Source organism: Heterocephalus glaber, unplaced genomic scaffold, assembly GCF_053883595.1.
Source record: "Heterocephalus glaber isolate CG9 unplaced genomic scaffold, H.glaber_assembly_v1.0 deba00001537, whole genome shotgun sequence".
In the NCBI taxonomy this organism is placed as follows: domain Eukaryota; kingdom Metazoa; phylum Chordata; class Mammalia; order Rodentia; family Bathyergidae; genus Heterocephalus; species Heterocephalus glaber.
In genome coordinates this window covers 1,146,322-1,157,150 of record NW_028258332.1, presented here as the reverse complement: position 1 = coordinate 1,157,150, position 10,829 = coordinate 1,146,322, and the positions used below count along the sequence as shown (strand labels likewise).

Here is a 10,829-nt window from a genome sequence, read left to right as displayed (position 1 = left end):
ATGGTGTGAAAGGAAACGGCTCCCGTCCTCGGAGGAGCTCCGGTCGTCTTCACCTTGGACGTCGTCTCCCGGCTCCTGGCTCCCGGCGCAGAGCCTTCAGCCTCGTCATGCTGACCCACACGGGACTCTGCACGGAGCTCCGGGCCTTCGCCTGGGTCCTTTGGTCTCAGCGCGCAGACCGACCCTCTGCACCCTCCACACCCGACTCTGGCTGGCCACTGTAAGCCGATCTGTAAATCCTTATATATTTGTATATTTTGCATTAAATCTCTTCTCTAGTAAGCACTGATGCCATGGTATAGTGAGACTCTGGAAATAAAAGCTGTCCTTCTGGAGGTAGCATTCTGCCCGTAGCAGTGACTCTTCCATCACAGAACATAAACCTTCTCCATCACTGACGATGGCGTGCACACTGGCCACAAGCCATGCTGCTTTTCCTGAGCAGGAAGTGGGTGAAACTCGTCACAGCTCTGTGCTGCTCTCCTCTGTGAAGGGCGGCGTGTCACACGCTCAGGCTGGCCAGCGTCCTGTGGGTCCAGCCACACCTGTCTCTGGGTTCAAGGGTGTCTGGGTCCCCCTGGTGACAGGCGTGGAAGGCGGACTGGAGGGGACCGGTCCCAGGACGCCCTGCGGCTCCTTCCTGCCCTCTCACCACTCCATCCCTACTGAGGCTGCCCCTTGCGCAGGCGTGGCTGAGGCTGGGACTCCAAATAGAAACTCAGCCCTGCTGCAGCCACAGCCACACTCCGGGTGTGGAGGTGGCCCTGTCAGGACAGGCTGCCTCCCCCAGGATGAAAGGATAAGCCCGGCACCTGTGGGGTGCGTTCTTCTCCCCGGCCACGTCCTCAGTTTACAGGTGCCACCCCCGCAGCCATCTGGGGCTCTGGGGGCCGACTGTGGAAAGCATCGCTTGAAGCCACATTTCGTCCACCCTCAGATGCAGGGATTCGGAGCAAGTTTAACTTTGCACAAAGCAGATGACGCATGTGCTCTGAGTCACAGTAGTGAGGTGAGGGAAACACCAGGCCCGGGTAAAAGCAAGTCGGACACTGTCCCAGCAAGCGATCCAAAGGTAAACTGGAGGGAGCACTGTTATCTGGACCCATCCGCAGCCCCGGGTGCTGGGCCGGGTGCACAGACGCCAGATGACCTGCACGGCGCACTCCAGCACAAGTCAGGACATCAGGTCCCACTGCTTTCATTTGCTGCCAAGTTCGGCTCCTGTTCCCAGGAACAAAGGAAGGTGCTGGTTCCCGTGCCGGCCCTCCGTGGCCCGCAGAGCTCTCGACGGCTTTCGGGGTTCCTCCGGGTCTCCATCAAGGCCTCTGGCCCCAGAGTCACCAGGAAGGCAGTGGCAGTGTCCAGCTGGCACACAGGAAGGCGGACAGCAGAGCACGCTTCCCGGGCCAGCACCTGCGTCCCCAGGAACCTGCTATAAACCTAGTCCCCCCCTCTTGACCCGAGGAGTCCAAACTTTGGGGATCAGGGTCCTGAGAACTGGGTCTACAGGCCGCTGGGAGACCCCAGGGACCCCGAGGATTCACCTTGTCCACTCCCCACCCCTGGTCCCAAGGAACTCAGGGTCCCGGGGTGCAGTGCTGCGTATGTTGGCCAGGCTGCATGTCCAGTGCTTCCTCCTCATCCTCCTCCACAGGCAAAGCCACAGCCGGGCAAGACCAGCTGGAGGAGGCCACTGCCCTGGACTGGGGTCTCCAAGCTATGTCTACAAAGCCAGGGGTGGCGGTGGTGGGATGAGAGCCAGAGGACAGGACTCCGGGAGTTCTTCCTGCCCAGGGCCACCCGCATCACATTCCCAAGGGCGTGAGTTTGTGCCGGAAATGCAGAAGTCCGGGCCAGCCTGCTGGTCAGGCCTCTCTAACCCAGTCAGAGGAAGGCTGCAGAGACCAGGCGCGGGGGAGCAGGCGGGGCCAGAGGGCAAGCTCAGTCATCCAGACGCCATCACCTCTCACGTTACCTCAGACTTCTCAGCCGTCCGTAATTAGTGCATTAATAATAAATGCACACAATTATATAAATATTAATACAACGATTAGAGAAATCCACAGCAAGCAGGAGCCATAAGCCCCGTAAAGGTGCTTGTAGGTCCAGTTCTGGAAGGAGAATCGTGCCAGTCACAGAACACTTGGAATCCAAGGCAGTGACTTTGGACTGACACAGAGGGGGAGCCACGCCCCCTCCCGGCCTACAGGAAGTCCCCCTTCCCTACAGGAAGTCCCTCTGCCCACTCCCACCCCACGAGGACACCGCGGGCACTGACGCACTGGAGGAGGACATTGGCACCAGGCCCAGCGAGGACGGAGCCACAGAGCAGCGCACAATGGGCCCGGACACCAGCACCTGGTGCCGAAGCTCCTTCCAGAGAACTCGAGGGTTAAACACTGGGAAAATACCCTGAAGATTCATGGGATCCCAGGACGGAGGGAACACTTCGGGCCTGACACCAAATGCAGAAACTGCCCGAAAGCCAGTGATGGATTTGCCTGAAACTGAGGCTACAGCACATGGAAAAGCAGCACCATGAACAAAAACACACTTTCGTGACACATGGCAGGCGAAGTGCTGGCACCCTTGTTATTCATTTCGGGGACAGCAGAAGAACGGGCCCCCAGATCCCAGCAAGGGTAGACAAAACCGCTGCTAGAATGTATTGGACAATACTGATAGCCTTATACTGGGACATGCCACCCACACCACCCAGGCCCCACAGGGAAGGGTACAGCTGGGCGGGTGCCGGCCCGCTAGAGGACAGGCTGAGGTGGCCCAGGGCACAGCCCAGCCTCAGGCACCAGCCAGGCCCACGCCAGGGCCGAGGGAAGAAGCCGGAAGACACCATGTCCTTCCTGAAAGGGCAGGGGTGAAATCGGACCTGACATTCACATCCGCAGAGCGGGGCCGCAGGAGATCACAGGGGTGAGGCCCGTGTGACACGTGTGGGTGGTAAGACACACACGCCTGGTTCCCTAAAATGCAGCCTTCGGCCTAACTTCAATCCAACAACAGATGACGTTTTAGAGTCACCGGATTACATTTATGGGTAGAAAACTTGAGAGGATGAAAGACGTCACCTCCAGAGGTCGCATTTGTTTCTCCCTTCAGAGGATGCTGGTGCCATAAACGCAGCTCACACCTCGAGGAGCCCAGGAAAGCCCTGCACACTAGGCCTGCTGCTTGCACACCTGGCCTTCATCCCAGACCCCACAGGGCCTAAGTGGGGGAACAGTGCAGAATCAATGAGCCTGGGCCGCCAGCCGCCAAGAGGGGCTGGGACGCACCTTGCCGCATTGCTGCATTCCCGCGAGAGCCCAGTGTGATGGGCTCTCACTGTGGCTCCGGGAATTCGGGCCCATCTGCTTTCCCATCCTGTGTTCCTCCTCTCTCAGTCCACGGACACAGCCTCGGCCCCACCAAGCCCGGGCCCCTTGGAGATGGCATGTCTGCCAGAGCGTGCCTTCGTGGCCATCTAAATCTTCCCCGTCAGGACGCTGTCTGCACCATAAATAACCCAGACGTCAGCTCTGTGCCGCCCATAATTCTCCCACTCGCCCCAGGAATGAGCAAAGAACCAGGAAAGCCATCCACAGAGGCCCAGCGCGGCCAGGACTCAATGCCGATGCAATGAATCATGGCCTGCGCAGCCCTGCGCCTGCCCAGCCCTCTGTGCGGGTCCAGAGAGAGCCGGTGCAGTTGCCAACAGGCTCCATAGAAATGAAAACATCATTTTCCTTCCGTCCATTCCGGGCAGTCTGCAACTGCCTCTGATAATTAATCCACAGAGAGAAATCAATACTACAACTGCTTGAAGAAGAATCAACCCGTAGCAAAATAAACTTTCCACCGATGCAGTGGCCGGTCCTGCAGGCACCAGCATCTCTGCAGATGTGGATCTAAACAAACGCTGCTTTCTCTGTGCACCAACCCGCCAGGCGGGAGTCAATTACCCTGAACGCGCCGCGGACAGCTGTGGTTATAATGCAGCCTTTGTTCTCCAGAGGTGACTGGTGGGTTTGGGTGCAGAGAACAGACCTGATGGTGGGGAGAGATGGGAAGAAATCGCTGCAGATGCGGGTGACTGGGGAACGATGACGATAATTCAGGTTTGTCCTGCAGCCCGCGGGGAGAGCCAGGGGGTTTGCGGTTTTCCTTCTGTCTTGGCTTTGGTTTGGGGTTTTGGTTGGTTTGTTGCTATTATTAGCATTTATCTCTCCCTGACAAGCCCAGGCCAGCCCTCGCCTCAGCTGATGTCACCCACCGTGCATGCTGGGACAGGCTGAGGATACGGATACGTGTTCACCAGGAGCAAGGCAGGGCCCACGCGCCCCACGAAGACTGAACCACCAGTGAGACCAGTGAGACCAAAGTCGCAGATCCAGGCTCACGCGGGACCCCCAGACAAGGGTCACAGCCCACGTGGCAGGGATTCTCACGCACGTCCTGGGAGCTCCATGCCTGCAGGTGGGTGGCATGAGCCTGGGTCTCTGTCGCAGACCCAGGCAGCAGCCTGTGCGGGAGCCCTGCATTTGCTCCCCGAGGAGTCAGGCTGCCCAGCTCCCAGTCCTGCCCCGGCCCCTGCTCCGCCGTGCAGCTAGGCAAGCTGCTTGCCCTCTCTGTCCTCGCCCCCTTGCTTAAGGGCGGCAGCCCCCTTGTGGGATGCCCTGGAGGACAATAAGCATGAGGGGCAGGAGCCAAAGAGACGAACTCCTCGCTCTGCGCCCTGCAGGACTCTCGCTTCACAGGGCAGAGGCAGGGCAGAGCTGGCCTGTGCCCCTGGACTGCAGGAGTGGGAAGAGGAAGAGCGGCAGCCCGAGGGCAAGCTGGGCCTACAGCCCGCACATGAGGCAGGAGAGGCTTTGAAGGCTGAGCGCAGGGCAGTCAGAAGGAGAGGCCAATGTGCAAGCTCTCATCTCTGGTCCCCAGCTGCTCCTCCATCCATGGGGAAGCTGGAGATCCACAGACAATATGTCCAGTTTTTCATCCTGAGAATCAACACCCACTCTGTTAAAACTTGGGGGGAAATGGAAAATGGGGAGAAGTGTGTCTGCAGTCCTCACTGAAAAGGCCGCTGCAGGGGACCTGCTTTGGCCCTGACCTGGGCTCATGGCTGTCACTGAGGTAGAGCAAGGTGACAGAGGCTCTTGAGCCAAGGTCACATGTGATTCTGAGCTAAGGTTCTATTCTGTTGGCCTCAAGACCAGCCGCAAGGGGCCGGGTGTTGGCTCAGTGGTAGAGCGCTGCCCAGCACGCTCAAAACCCGGGCTTTAGGCCCAGCACCACAAACAACAACAAAAATGGCATAAAAACCAGATGCAAAGCTGGGCGTGGTGATGCAGGCCTGGAACCCCAGCTCTCTCACAGGCTGAGGCAGGACAATGGCAGTTTGGAGCCCAGCCTGTGCAGCTTAGCAACTTAGTGAGATTCTGTCTCAAAAAGTAGAAAAGGCTGGGGGTGTAGGTCAGTGGGGAGACCCTGGGTTCAATCCCCAGGACAATAAATTAACTAATTAATTAAAAATAAAACATCACAGACACAGAAAATGAAAGCTCAGCTCAGCTGGGGAGAAAGGAATTCCGTGCATGGGGTGCGGACCCATCTTCCCCTTGGTAGATTTCTGCTCAGACCCTGCACGAAAACATCCTTGCATAAGCCACTGTCCAGCCTGTGCCTGTATCCCAGCACCCAGCTCTGGAGTAGCACCCCCCCACCCACTGGCTGCCTCCCCCAGAGTGTGGCTTCAGAGGCCCCCAGTCCCCCAGCAGGGAAGGCCAGACCCCAGAGACGTCTGTCCCCCAAGGTGTCCTTCCTGCCCCACGTAGCTCCAGGAGGAGCTTCCTTCCACTTGGGACCAGGGCTCCATTAATTACCAGGAGGTACAGGGCCTTCTCGATCTCCCCTCCGCCTGAGGGCGCTGACGTGCCCTGGAGTGAGTGTAGATTGGATGGATCCTGGGATCTGCCCCAGGGAGGCGCGAGCTCTTTCTTGGTGGAAGACATTTCCACTATCAGTCCATCCCCACTCCAACTGGGTACAGCGGGTACTTGGAACTCAGCAGCACCAGCTCTAGTTATAATCATCAACTCAACAAAGCTGCACCCACAGAAGAACAGTGCCAGGCTCACCGGTGCCCTGGGCACCCAGGGAGGTATACAAGTGAGGCCGGTGGGCACAGGGCCTAGGGCCCGGTCCTGTCTGCAGCCCACTTGCTGCTCAGGAGAGCAGAGGGACTGACAGGAGCAGGCGAGACCTGGACAGGGAGCTCAGCCAGACTGGATCACAAAGCCCGCGCTCAGAGCAGCCAGGTCACAGGCGACAGCAAGGCCTGGCTGGTCACCCAGATGGTCACAGTCATGGCCCGACCGCAGCAGCAGCATACAGAGTACTGGGGGCCGACCTCAGCCTGGCCTTGAGCCAGCCTGGCTCCTGGGCCAGAGCACATCACCTCCCACTCACCCCTTGCTCTCTGCCTGCCGTGGGAGCTGCCCCAAGCCCAGCCGGGCCTTGTATCAGCACTGGGTGGACTCGGAGCTGATGGATGTGCTGCCCGGAAGCTGTCTCAATTACCGACATGCAAAGCCGCTATTCTCCTGCGACAAGTGGCAGTCATGTCTGAGTGGCCCGATTTGCCAGGCTTTGGCCTGCCTTGTCCACTTAAAAGATCATTAATCACCACCCAGTTTATAAATCAAGGAGGCCAGCACGCTGCACGCCACGATGAGGTGGAACTGCCCAGAAGTACTTAGCCAATTCCCAGATCCGGCCGTGCTCCGTCCTCTCCGCCTGCAGCCGCCCGGCCATCCATCATCCCGCACTGCCAAGGCGGAATGCGACTGACAGGGCCCACAGCCCAACAATGCGAGCCGCCAGGATGCGGCCCGGGAGCTCTTTAAAATTTCCACCCAGTTCCTTAGCCCTTTGTGTTAACAAAACCTATTCATTTCAGGAGCTGGCAGTTCAAATTATTTCAGACAAGACCCCAAGACAAATGGCTGTATGATAGAGTCACACAGGCGCACGAGTGGCAGCGTCAGGGGCCGGAGCTGCTGTGACGCCAGCCGGAGGGTGGATGGGCAGGGCCCAGAGTCCTGCAGGCGTCGCTGGCCAAGGACCGCAAGCCAGGCCGTCCAGAGCCCACAGGCCCCTGCGCCTCCCGAGAGTCCGCAGGCCGTGAAGAGCTGGAGCAGAGGCTTACGAAGCCTCATCTGCCCCGTCTGCAAGGCCACTTTCGCACCTCTCAGACGCGTGTTTGGCCTTCTCCTGCAAAGAGCACACAGTCTATCGCCTGTGGAGAAGGAAGTGGCGAACTGGGCTGAGCCGGGACCCGTGGTTCCCATTCCACACCCTCTGGGTGAATGATGCCAAGGCCGGGACGGAGCAGGGTCCTGAGGTGGCCACCGGGCTGGCACTGTGGGCACCATGCCCTTGCGCATGGGCTCTGGGAAGAGCAGGAGGAGCAAGGAGGCGGGTGCCTCAGGAACTGCTGCAGGCGGAGCCTAAGGGACAGGCGGCCAGAGTGGTGAGAGGGCCGGGGTGCACGGAGCGCTCAGCGACTTGGGGTCCAGCGTGGGAGGAGCTCAGAGCGGGACAGCGGGGACCTCAAAAGCGGCGCCTTCACAGAAGAAGCATCCACTCTGCTCGTGCAGCGGCTGGGTGAGGAGCAGGCCCCGGGCGCCCTACGGAGTGGAGTCTGAGGGGCGGGACTGTCCGCCCTGGACTCCGACAAGAGGCGCACAGGTCCCTGCACTGTCCCCTCCTCTCCTCCCCTCCCCAGTGAGCACAGATGCCGTGAGTTTACTATGCACGAACTTGGTTACTTTGTCGTCCTGGGAAACCACCCAGGAGCACTGTTTGCCCACCTCTCCGTCTACACAGCCCCAAGGGACAGAGTCCCAGGGGCCCCGGGCCACCCCAGCCAGGAGAGGACCCAGGAGGGGACCCAGATGCCTCCGGATCCTTCTCAGTCCCCGGACCCCCGGGCCAGGACCCCATGTGCCGCTGGGGAGGGAGGCGCAGGCCCCAGCCCCTTCCTTCTCTGCTCTGCTCTGAAAGCAGCTCCTAAGAGTTTGTCCTGCAGCGTCCTGGTAGGGTCCTCACTGCCCCGCAGATAGGTCTGGGCAGGACAGGTTCAGTTCTGCTCTGCAGCCCGCGGAGGCAGCCTGAGCTGCTGTGTGGAGTGTGCGTGACGGCCCACAATGAACAGCGACTGGTTACACGCCTAAATTCACCTCCCCTAGCCTGGCAGGCAGCACGGACAGCGCACACGGCTCCCCTCAGGCTGCCCCGGGCCATCCCGGTCTCCACGTGCCCACCTGCAGTCAGCCAGGCTCCCGCCCTGACCCAGGACAGGGACCGAGTGCAGCTCTGTGGGATCCATGTGACCAGAAGTCACCAAGCTGCTGACCCGTCACTAGCACACGGACGAGCCCTTTATGTTCATGGGAGAAACATGAGAGTGTGAGATTTCCACATCCCGCGTTGGAAGGCTTTTGTGGTTGCTGTTGCTGAGCCATAAATCACCAAGCAGCAGCTGCACTCCAAAGCCCAGCCCCGTGGCCCTTGGTCCTCTGTGCAGGGTCCCCCGTCCCCATCTGAGGCCAGAGAGGGAGGCCAGGGTCCAGGCTTGCTCCCCGGCAGGACTCTTGACTGCGGCCCCCTCCCTGCTGTCACCAGGCTCTGCACGGGGCACCAAGCTGGAGGCCTCCTCAGTCCTTGGCCATGGGAGCCACCCCACGTGGCTGCTGCTTGGCTCACAAGGAGCGTCTGTCTCCAGGACACAAGGATGTTTGACCACAGAGGGGCCTGTGCCCCCTTGCCACTGCCCACCTCCTGGAAAGCAGTGGCGGTCAGCAGGGGACGGGACGGGGCAGCTTCCACACATCTGCCCTGTGTTTGGGAGGACATGGGGTTTCTAGGGTCAGATGCTCCTCCTCACCTGAGGGGACCCTGCCCAGGTGTCACTCAGACGACTGACCCCTCCCATGAGCCCACGCGGCCAACAGGAAGCTCGCAGCTTCGTGTCCAGAAGCTGAGCTGTGGGGGCCACGGCTCCATCAGAAACAGACCTGGTGACAGAGCACAGGCCCCGCCAGGCAGCCGGGGGTGCAGCGCATGGGCAGCCGTCCCAGCCCGTCTCCTGTGTCCTGGCTGCACCCCCGCCAGGCGGCCACCCACGGGGTCTGACCGAGTCCCCGGCTGTCCTGCTCCTCATCTCTGCCTCCCTGGCCATGGCTGGCTGGTCATGGGGTTTCTCTTGGTCACAGTGGTGCCAGGGGCTCCCAGGCCCATGGGGGCCTCACCCATCCTCCTGGCCGTCAGGCGCCCGCTTGAGGAGCCCAGGTGTGCCTGTCTCATGCTGGACCAGACACAGCCTGGGAACAGATCCCTCAGCCACTTCCCCCACTCGGGCGCTCTGCGATGTCTCCTCTGTCAGCCTCGCACAGCCGCTGCCCCCACTGCAGTCCTCACTGGACTGTGCCCTCCCCAGGCTCCCCTCGCCTCCGCAGGCCATGTGACCGGGCAGTGTGGAATGCTGTTTGTCCCCATGCCCACCCTGCACCTACCCACTCTCACTGCCGTCCAAACCGTCAGCCCCGGAGCAAGCGCTCTTCCGACAGAGTCCCGGTTCTGCTCGTTGCTCACTGGGCTCCCACTGCTGAGGGGCTCCTGCCCTGTGCCCACCTGCCTGTGGAAAGCAGGGCAAGTAGAGGGACCCGCCTCTGCCCTGGCCAGGACCTCACCAGTAGCAGCCAGCGAAGCTCCTTGCCCACATCCATAGCACTGGCCACTGCCAGTCAGTCAGGCACTGTCACCACAGCGCAGGCCACTGCAGGTCTAGGAGGCCCTGGGCGCGCAGTGCCCGCAGGCTGACGCTTCTCCCTGGGAAGGGGGGCAATGCAGACATGGGCACACACTGTCCACACTGTGTCCTGGGGCTGGCACCCCACCCTCCCCAGCCCCACAGCCTGTGACAGTGCAGCGCCCCGTCAGTCCCTTCATGTCCTGGGAACAGCACACCCTTCTCCCCAGAGAGCCGGACACAGTCCTGTCCCCGGAGCCAACCGTGGAGCTTCCAGGTGCCCTGCGTCACACAGGCCTCTGAGAAGCGAGTCTGCATGCCTCCAGGGCCTGCTCTGTCCTGGGCAGCTGTGACCCTAAGGGCCCTGGTGGGGCTCTTGCAAGGGGCACGGAAGGAACGCTTTCCACTCGCAGATCCTGGGTGCCTCCACCCGGGGTCACTGCTGGCCAGCTCCCGGGACTCAGCAGGCAGGTGTGTGTGCACAGGGGTGGACTGCAGGGTGTGAGAAGGTGGGGGGGCGGTGTGTGGGACTCGGGTATTTGGGTGTGCGTGAGTGTGTGCACTGTATAGCTGTGCGTGTGTCACGTGGGTGTGAGTGCAAGTGTTTCTGAGGAGGAGCTGCTCCTCCTGGCAGTGTGAGCCGTGGCTCTCCAGGCACACTCTCGTGCACGGGTTTGGAGAGCAGGGGCCTCTCCATGCCATACCTACTACCTCTGAAGAATTTGTTGAAATAAATTCTCTTATGTCTTTATTTTACTGGCACTTGATATTTTCTGGTATTGCATTATTATTGGACATCCCTTTGTGAAAAAATTATAGGCCAAGGAAAAGCAATTATACCCAGAGCATAATTATGAAACTATAAAGCAAGTGTCAGAGACGTGATTATAGGGCAGCGAGGGTGGCGTCACCTCCCTTCCTACACTGCAAGTGAGGCGGTCCATTGGTCTCTACTGAAAGGTCTGTTTAATCTTTGTACGAACAAACGGCAGCCGGCTTGCTGTCTTGTCACTTAACCTGC

General features: G+C 60.1%; 1 long non-coding RNA gene across 1 annotated transcript; it reads left to right on the top strand.

Annotated features, from left to right (window-relative positions):
* Positions 1-3,632: 3,632 nt before the first annotated feature.
* LOC147824591 (uncharacterized) lies at positions 3,633-10,564 on the top strand. Its single transcript, XR_015442163.1, has 3 exons — positions 3,633-4,115; positions 4,235-4,473; positions 6,956-10,564. It is a non-coding gene; the product is annotated as an uncharacterized LOC147824591 (long non-coding RNA).
* The last annotated feature ends 265 nt before the right edge of the window (positions 10,565-10,829 follow it).